The sequence below is a fragment of the Odontomachus brunneus genome, unplaced genomic scaffold (assembly GCF_010583005.1).
Source record: "Odontomachus brunneus isolate Ranch 3 - 2012 unplaced genomic scaffold, Obru_v1 Obru_scaffold_072, whole genome shotgun sequence".
Lineage (NCBI taxonomy): Eukaryota > Metazoa > Arthropoda > Insecta > Hymenoptera > Formicidae > Odontomachus > Odontomachus brunneus.
In genome coordinates this window covers 544,827-554,843 of record NW_022639522.1, presented here as the reverse complement: position 1 = coordinate 554,843, position 10,017 = coordinate 544,827, and the positions used below count along the sequence as shown (strand labels likewise).

General features: G+C 53.7%; 1 non-coding gene across 1 annotated transcript; it reads left to right on the top strand.

Moving 5' to 3' along the window:
* The first annotated feature begins 895 nt into the window (after positions 1 to 895).
* Positions 896 to 968, top strand: Trnaa-ggc. Its single transcript has one exon. It is a non-coding gene; the product is annotated as a tRNA-Ala (tRNA).
* The last annotated feature ends 9,049 nt before the right edge of the window (positions 969 to 10,017 follow it).

Here is a 10,017-nt window from a genome sequence, read left to right as displayed (position 1 = left end):
ACACACATGTAGTCCACGTACAATAAAGATGATTCTTGTTACTTATTATTAAAAGAAACAGCGAGTGTCACTGCACCCTCCCCGCGAGCGACCGATCACGCATTATAAAAGGCAACCGCCACACAATTCCCCAAAATCTTTTCACATGTTATGCAAGTGTGTGTGCTACGTTGACATTTCAATTTTCTTACACATAGACGTTACGTAAATGTGAATGTCGCGTTGCCGGTATTCTTTCCAAAATAGGCTCTTGCTATTTTTCTAATGAATTTTTCAAACTGCTTGTGTATTGAGGGCATCAAAGAAAGAGCTTTTAGAGAAGAGTGTTGTAGACGTAAGCGTAGTTTATGAATAATTTTTTTAAAAATTACGGCATCTCTGAGCGTTATCTAGGAAGGGGAGAGTGTCGTGAGCGTGGAGTGTCAGGTAGCTCAGTGGTTTAGAGCAAGCGAAAGACCCGAGTTCGAGTCCCGGCCTAGCAAGACCGCGCTCTCGATATTTTTCTCTTTCTGGAACGAAAAAGATACGCAGATCTCGAACGCACGGCGTCTCGCCGCCACCTAGTATGTCCTCCTCCTTCTATGGTGGATCCCCCATGGCGCATTGCGTCCAAGCACCCGGGGGCTGCCAAAAAATTAGTGTCGACCCCGGGGCTTATTTGTATTATTTGCACCAGATGAGGAGGAGCAACGGTGGAGACGGGCATACATGGACAGCAGGTCTTAAAAGATAGCAACCTTTGACTTTGAGACTTTGACTGACAGCTGTATCATTTGGTACAGTAACATTGTTTCTCTCTGTAGTCGCCGTGCGCTCGGGATCGCGCCAGAGATGTCGCTTCCGAACGGCATCTCTGAGCGTTTTCTAGGAAGAGGAGAGTGTCGTGAGCGTGGAGTGTCAGGTAGCTCAGTGGTTTAGAGCAGTCGCCCGGCAAGCGAAAGACCCGGGTTCGAGTCCCGGCCTAGCAAGACCGCGCTCTCGATGTTTTTCTCTTTCTGGAACGAAAAAGATACGCTGATCTCGACGAACGCACGGCGTCTCGCCGCCACCTAGTATGCCCTCCTCCTTCTATGGTTACGTTACCTATTATTTGAGTTTTCAATATAATTAGCAACGGTAATTTGAGATATCATTTTCATTTCGCACTGACCAATGTTACACTTTATTTTCGCACGTAATTTTATCATAAAAATTGGAGCAGTCAGTATGTTGTAATTTTTGAAAAATGAAATCAATGTCAATAGCAATACTTTCACATTGTTTTCATCCTTGAGGCAGGAATGTCCTATTTTATTTATGCACGTATTTTTACCATACAAAAGCATTTTAAATTTGGTCAAGTCAACACAAAATAAAATTTGTTGGGAAATTTCATTAACATAATACCGAATACCTTTGCAAAACTATTGTCTCGTGCTGATTCGACAAAATTCGACAGATTTAAAAACTCTTATACATGGTGAAAGTATATACAAAAACGAAGCGGAGCATCCCACAATATGAGACAAAAACGATAAAGAACAGTTACTATCACGATATCAAATCTTTCTGCAAAGTTTACTTATTTCTACCTCCGTCGAATAAAAACCCTTTTGCATGGTGAAAATACGTGCAAAAATGAAGCAAAGAATCTCTCAATACGAGACGAAAACGATAAGAAACAGTGTGACGTGACGATTAATAAATATCGTCCGTCACTAGTAGTCTATAGTAAGGAAGCATTATGAGCTTCCCGGCTGCAGGCGGATGTCGCGTCCTAGCCGTGAGGCGTTTAGGACGCGAGCCTACGCAGCCCTCGAATCATATTTTTGTGTATAAATACGGTCATCGAGGTTGAGTCCGGAAGAAGAAGGCTACCAGCAAGGAGGACTGCTGCCGCCGTAGGAGAGAAAAAGCCTGCGAGAGGAACGGCCGCAGGACCTGCTACTCTAGGTGAACCGCTTCCGTCAATAATACGACTCAGTAGGGACCCACAGGGTGGAAAACTTAACACAGACTTGTTTCAGCAACATCCTGTACGGCGAGGCGAAGCTGCCGAAGGGGAGCGATCACAGGCTGTCGCTAGGAAGCCGCGAGGACGGAGTGGATCGACACCGCGGACGAGCGGAGGATAGCTGCCGCCGGAGGAAATCGGCGAGCACATCCTCCGCGACCCGGAGCGTCCTCCGATCCGAGCGAGGACGCCGCGAGGCTCGTGGATCGACGCAAACAACGGCTGCCGCAAAGGAGCTTAAGCTAAGGTAAAACGGACAAGGAAGCTCCAAAGCCTGACGTATCGAAAACAGCTGTGCAGAGTCAGAGATCGAGAAACGGGAGAAAGATCCCGCCAATGAGCGCCCAAGAGCTGTCGGAAGCGGGTTCAAACACCTAAAATAAGACGGGACGATAACGACCGTTCGAAAGCTTTTGTCGTCAATCTCGCCAATAACACGGAATCTAGAGTGTGAAGGACGCGCCATCCGTGGAGCCGAGAACTGGAAGACGAGGCACCGACGACTCGACCTTCGACCGTAAGACCGCTGCGAGATCCAGGATCACATTCGTGTGAGTCCAGAGGGACCGCCGAGGCCGGCTACCGACTGCCCCGCTCCGCTCAAGCTTTGGTGAGTCCGTTCCAAAAGGGACGAAGACAATATTTTGGTGATTTTCGTGGCGCGGAGCGGGCGAGGCGTCGACGAGCGGGGACCCGGCCGTCCTCCTGGACGAGGGCAAGGGCTCGCGTCCCTCCCGCGCGTTAGAGGGACAAGCTCACGAGATCATTTCGACGTACGTCAAATCGCCGAACATCCGCCGGTTGTACCGTCGACGCGGACACACCGCCGAACGCTTACGCGGCCGTCGTGACCTCCGCCGGTCACGACGCTAGCGCGTGCTGCCGAATATCTCTGTCGCGATCGCGGAAAAGACTCAGATTGTTATCATAGCAACTTTGCTGCCGGCTAATACCAGTGTAACGGTAACTAGCAATAAACGTTGTCTCAAGGCATTGCGGATCATTTAATTATCCTAGTCCCCGCTCTATCCTTTTACCTCCGACCTCGCGTGAACCAGCCCCTCTGCCGCAAAGAGGGCTGAGCTGCCGGACGTTCGGGTCAGCCCTCTTCGGGCGGACGACGAGTGCTACTCGTCGGTGAGACCAACCTTTTCGAGTTTAGTGGACGAGTCTTTTAGTGGGTACGGACCGCCGTACCTGGCGCCCAGTTAGAGTTCTCTTTTTGTGTTGAGCTGTTGGGTCTCGCGAAATCCGCCGAACTGTGAGAGCTGACCAAAAGGGACAAAATAATTTTGTCGCTACACCCGATTCGTGTGCCGACTGCGCGAGTCGCGAGTGCAGTGTTACAAATTTTGGCGCCCAACGTGGGGCCCACTCGAGGTAAAAGTTGACGGAGTCGGGAAAATCTATATTTGATCGGAGGTGAAATCGGCCTTTAAGAGTCTTTGTTCGGATCGCGCTGGGGAATCGGTTACGATTTCAATTGTGATCATAAACGACCGAAAAAGTTAAAGATCAACTACCGAGACACATCGAGCGTCTCACAGATCTGATCGAGCCCGGTTTTTATACTGTTTACATTTGTGTGTGCTGTCGCCGACACTAATCCGTTTCTTACAGCTATTGTGTTCGTTGAGCCGAGAGAGTTTGGCTGCGAACAGGCGACGCGCGGTGACGTCAGTGTTTAGATCCGCGAGAAGCAAGTGTGTTGTGGTTCCGCGTGCCGCTACCGTGTAAAAGAAACGCGACGAACAGCTGATCGGTGTGTTGGCCTTCGCGACGAAGTTATCGCGCCTTTGACAGTCGGAAAATAATATCCGGAAATTTGGAGCGCGGTGCGAGGTCGGTGGACGGTGGTGCTCACCCAGGTTATAGTTAATTAGTGTTCGTTTTTTTTATTTTCTTAATTGAGAATTGGTAGGTCAGAGTGCGTCCGCGAATTTTAGGTGATGGCTGAGGGAGGTCAGAGTCTCGACGCGTGAGCTGCCGAGATGACAGCTGACGAGTTGAGCCATCAGCTAGTAAAGCGAGGACTGAGGACGGAGGGATCGCGTCCGGTCTTGCGGGCTCGCCTCGTGCGTTACGAGCGAGCCCTGCAGGGGGGACGCGGGCTGCCGACGCTCACGCCGACGAGCGAAATATCGAAGGGCGAGGAATCGGTCGCCCTCGATAGTAATAATACCCTCGAGGGGGACGCAATCGAGAGACAGGGAGCGGTGCCCCGTACGGGTCGAGGCGCGAATCGGAGGACGCGGAGGCGGGGGCGCGGTACCGCGAAGCAGCACCCGAGTGAGGCGTACGCTGACGAGACGTTTGCTGCCGATCTGTGTGCGACCGATCTGTACGCGGGAGAGACGCGCGCTACCGAGTCGCCTGTCACGGGGCGACGCGGCGTGCCTCCGCGAGCTGCCGAGCCATGCCACACGGAAATAGGCATAGGCAATCCGCGAGCTGCCGAGCCATGTCACACGGGAATAGGCATAAGCAGTCCGCGAGCTGTCGAGCCAAGCATGCCGAGTCCGTGCACTGGCGACCCGCGAGCCGCCGCCTGGAGGCCGCCCTCAGGAGCGTATGCGGCGCGGGCACCGGAGGTGTCGAGTCGTCCCCGGGGAGGTTCGTCCGCCGCCGACGCATATAATACGATGCGGCGGTGGAATTTAAGTTTTTCGGGCACGCGTGGAACCGACGTGGAGGCCTTCCTCATCCGGATTGAGGAGGGAAGGGCGCTCGTACCAGCGACGAGGATTTATTTAAATGTCTGCCTTTCTTCTTGTCGGGTATCGCGTTGCACTGGTTTCGGGCGAGGCGCTCCCAGTGGTGCACGTGGTGGGGCTTCGAGACGGCGTTGCGGGCGCGTTTCGGGGACCCCGATTTTCAGTTCGCGCTTAGGGACGAAATCATGCGGCGCACTCAGGGTGAGCACGAGCCGGTCGCCGACTTTCTCACGTGCATGCTTGCGCTGTTTAGTCGCTTAGATCCGCCGTGGAGAGAGGACGAGCGGCTGAACTACGCGCATAGGAATATGCTGCCGAGGTTGCAGATCGCGGTGCATCGCGACGACGTATCCGACTTCGATACGTTGGAGCGCCTCGCGACGCGGGTGGAGCGCAGTTATGTCGCGGCAAGACAATATCGGGCGCCTCCACCCCCGGAAAGATCTGTATGCCCGGAGCTAGCTTACCGCCCACCGCCGAGGTCCACGCGTCCTCCGCCAGTTATCGCAATGGCGGAGGTAGGTGACTTTGAGAATCCGGAGGAATCGCGAGAGGAGAAACCGTGAGAGTACGCGAAGGAGCCGCGATCGACTCGGCGCGCACGGGGAACCGGTTCTCGCGCCGCTGCTCGAGAGAAGACGCGAGACAGCGGCGGGGGCTGAGGGGGAACGAGCCGTAACCGCTGCCGCTAGTGTAACGCCGCAATCGCAGCGTCCGGCGAAAGACCGACGCTGCTGGAATTGCGAGGGCGAGGGACATTTCGCGCGCGACTGCCCTCGAGACCCGCGCGTACATTATTACCGGTGTAGCAAAATGTGCCACACGTTAAAGACGTGCCCGAAATGCGCGGAAAACGAGAAGAGAAGTACGTAGATCGGGTCGCTACGACTTCTCTTATTCCTCCGAAGACCCGTACATTTTCGCTGCCGCAAGCGCACAGAGAGTCGCTTCCGTATAGCGCATTTGGCGCTCGCGAGCTGCCGTCACTTCGTTACTTCCACCTGACAATTGGTGAACGGTCGTTACGCGCTTTGGTGGATACCGGATCCAATCGAACGATCCTGGGGCGCAAGGAGATCGAAATCGTACGCGCATGGGAACTGCCGACGACTCGCGACCAGGGCTGCCGGATCCGGACCGCGAACGGCCAGATTGAGGAGGTCAGGGAGACAGCGGAGGTGCCGTTTCGGTTAAAAGGAATCGAGCGCACACTAACGGTTTATTTACTGCCGATTCTCGCGCTACCCGCTATCTTAGGCCTTGATTTTCTGAGCGTGTACGGGATCTTCTTGGACCTCGCGGCCGGGGAATGGGGATTCGCCAGCAACACGAGCGTTCGCCACCCTTTTGAAGTGAGAGCGGGGGAGGGAAAAACATGTTGCGGGCTGACGAGCCTCACGACGGACGAAGAGGCCCGATTGAAGAACTTTCTCGACGATAAATTACCGAGCGTCTCGAAGGGCGTGGGGGTGACCACGCTAACCGAACACCGTGTAGACGTTGGCCAACACGCACCGATCAAGCAACGATGCTATCTCGTGTCGCCGCGAGTCAGAAAGCCATGCGCGAAGAAATAGATAAGATGTTAGCAGATGGAATAATTGAGCTTTCCTTTAGTGAGTGGTCGAACCCGGTAGTTATGGTTCGGAAGGCCAATGGAAAATATCGCTTTTGCCTGGATTTCCGTCGAGCGAATACCGTTTCGAAAAAGGACGCGTATCCGCTGCCTAATATGACCGGTATTTTGGATAAACTTCGCGCCGCGCGTCACATCTCGACCATCGATTTGAGCCAAGCGTGCTTCCAGATCCCGCTGGCCAAGGAGAGTCGCGAGGTGACTGCGTTTAGTGTTCCGGGCAAGGGTTTATTTCATTTCACGCGGATGCCGTATGGGCTGACGGGAGCCCCGGCCACGTTTCAACGACTGTTAGATCGAGTCATCGGGTCGGAAATGGAGCCGTACGCGTTTGCGTACCTGGATGATATCGTGGTCGCTACCCCGACGTTCGAGCAGCACATCGAGTGGCTCGAGCGCGTATTGAATCGCGTCGCGGCTGCCGGCTTGACAATAAATCCAGACAAGTGCGAATTCTGTCGTAGGGAGGTTAGGTACCTGGGGTTCCTCGTTGGTGGGGGAGGGCTACAAATTGACCCTGCAAAAGTCGAACCAGTGACCGCATTCCCGGCACCTAAAAATCTTAGACAACTACGCCGCTTTTTGGGAATGTCGTCCTGGTATCGACGATTTATACCGCAGTTCGTCACGTTGAGCGAACTCCTGACGCGCCTGTTGAAAAAGGACAGGCGATGGCAGTGGGAGGCAGAACAGCAGGAGGCATTCGAGCGGATTCGACACGTGATAGCTGACGCGCCCGTACTCTCGTGCCCGGACTTTTCGCTGCCGTTTACGTTGCAAACGGATGCTAGTTCGGTGGGGTTAGGAGCCGCGCTCACCCAAGACCACGAGGGGGTGGAAAGGGTAGTGGCTTTCGCTAGTCGCGCGCTATCAGAAGCCGAAAAGAAATATTCAGTGATCGAGCTCGAATGCCTAGCAGTAGTGTGATCAGTGAAACAGTTCCGGCCATATCTGGAAGGATATCACTTCACTGTGATAACTGATCATAGTAGCCTTCGCTGGTTACACAATCTGAGGAACCCTACAGGTAGATTAGCGCGCTGGGCCCTGGAAATCTCGGAATACGACTACGAGATGGTTCATCGAAAGAGGGCCCTCCATCACGTCCCGGACGCGCTGTCGCACCGATACGAGAGCGAGACTGGGGAGGTCATCGCGGCCGCGGGGGACCCGCTCCCTGGGGGGAAGGACGGGTGGTATCGTAAACGATACCTGGACGTGAGCAAAAATCCGGAGCGATTTTCGACGTGGAAAATCGTCGACGATCGTCTCTATTACTTGCGATCGAGGCCTGTGATTTCAGAATTAGTGGAGGACCTCGATCGCTGGAAGTTAGTGCTGCCGAAAGACGATCGCGAAGAAGCGCTCCGAGAGTCTCACGACCATCCCCAGGCGGGTCATTTGGGGGTGGAGAAAACGTACCACCGGTTAGCTGTCGATTATTACTGGCCGAGAATGTTTCGGGACGTTGTACATTACGTGAAGAGATGCGATCCCTGCCAACGTACCAAGGTAGAGCAACAAGTTTCCGCGGGGTTGATGGGGAGACGTATCGTAGAAAAATCTTGGACGGTGGTCGCGGCTGACGTGATGGAGCCGTTCCCCAGGAGTAGGGCCGGCTTCGCATACATAGTAGTCGTGTAGGACTTATTTTCGAAGTGGATCGAAGTCCGAGCTTTGCGCCAGGCAAACGGCAAAAAGATTCGCGACGCGATCGAGGACTTAGTGATCACGCGATGGGGGACCCCGAAGTATTTGCTGACGGACAATGGGACGGAATTCGTGAATCGCGTAATGAGCGAGTTCGCAAAAGAGCGCGGAATCACACACACAACGATACCGCCCTACCACCCTCAGGCGAACCCCGTGGAGCGGGTAAATAGAGTTTTAAAAACTATGATAGTGACGTTCCTGGAAGAGGATCATCGAGAGTGGGATGAGCACTTGTGAGTTTAGATTCGCGTATAACACAGCTCACCACTCTTCGATGAAGGCCACGCCCGCCTTTGTGAATTTGGGACGGGAATTAGGGCTGTCGAACTCATTGAGGAGCGATCGCGAGGGGATAGGCGCGGTCTAGGCACAAGATGCGGAGGTATGGGCAACAAGAATGAGAAAACTCAAGGTCTTACATAAGTGGGTGGCCGAGAATCTGGAACAGGCACACCAACGCCAGGCGGCCACCTACAACCTGAGGAGACGTCATCGTGTGTACCAGGTAGGAGATTTGGTGTTAAGGCGACAGCACACCTTATCGTCGGCCGCGCAGAATATCGCCGCAAAGCTGACGCCGAAATTTTCGGGTCCCTTCAGGATCACGCGAAAATTGTCGTCGGTGGTGTGCGAGCTCGAGCGGTTAGACGGGGGTTCGGGCAAGGTCCATATCCAGGATATCAAACCTTACGTTTCCTGAATTCCTAATTGTAGCAGCATGGAAGACTGGCAAGCGTTCGCACAAAAATACGCGGAATTATGGGACGAGCTCGACGATAGATTTCCCGCGTTCTGGGCGGAGCTCGGGGAACTGGTGGAGTTTTACGAGCGCTCCAGGTATACTACCGAGGGCGCCGTGGTGAGGGACTTCCCGACCACCAGGGAAGCCGCCACGCAAACCCGGAGGAGCCCAAAGTCCAGGACGCGGGAAACTCAGACGGATCCGGTCAGGGAGCCTGAGATAATTGAAAGAGTGGAGGTTCCCGCGACTCCGATAGCCGCGGAGCTGCCGAAGCTGAGGCCGGCCAACGGGGTGCCGACATCACCTGCTGCCGAGGCCGCCTCATCGGGACCGAGTCTCCTGGCGGAGCGATTGGAGGCCGCGCGAAGGAGAGAGGCCGCGGCGAGGACGTCGACGACGCGGGACGACGCCCCCGCGGAGCCTCTAAAGGCAGGGAGGCGCGCCAGGAGGGGCCGAAGGGGGGCCGCTGCCGAGGCCAGGAGATCCAGGTCGGGTACTCCGGGCGGCCGAGCGAGCTCCCGGCAGGCCAACAGATGTTGGAACTGCTGGGAAGGCCGGCACAAGTACTCCGAGTGCCCGCACCCGAGGGAGGGATCCTTCTGCTTTGGATGCGGCGCATTCGGGGTTACCATGAAGACATGCCCCCGCTGTAAAGTCGCCTGGAGGGACTTGGGACCCTACCGTCCTGGACAGGGACACGCCGGCTGCCGTTAAAAAAAAGAGAAAAATCGTTTTTTTTTTGTTTTTTTTCTTTGGTTAGAGTCATTTTTTTTTGTTTTATGCTGTATAGGATGAAAGGAGTTGTAATTAAGAAGGCGGCCCGAGTAAAGCTTCTATAGAGAATATCTTAAATGTTTTTAACTCTTTCCATTCACGCCTTCAATTTACGATTGATTATGGCGATAGAGGCAAGTTGTTTTTTGGAAAAATCTATGGAAATTGTAGATTGTAGGCTTAGGTTTGATTGGTACCACAAACCTACTTACTCGGGCCGCCTTCTTAATTACAACTCCTTTCATCCTATACAGCATAAAATTGGTACAATCATAGGGTTAGTGGATAGAATAATTTTTTTGAGTCACCCAATGTTCCATGTAAAAAATTTTGAGTTTGTTTTCCACACATTGGTTATGAATGGTTATACCATCGAATTTGTTCTTAGAATCTGCAGGAGACGTGTGTTTCGACTAATTGAAAAAATGAATATTATTCCACCAAG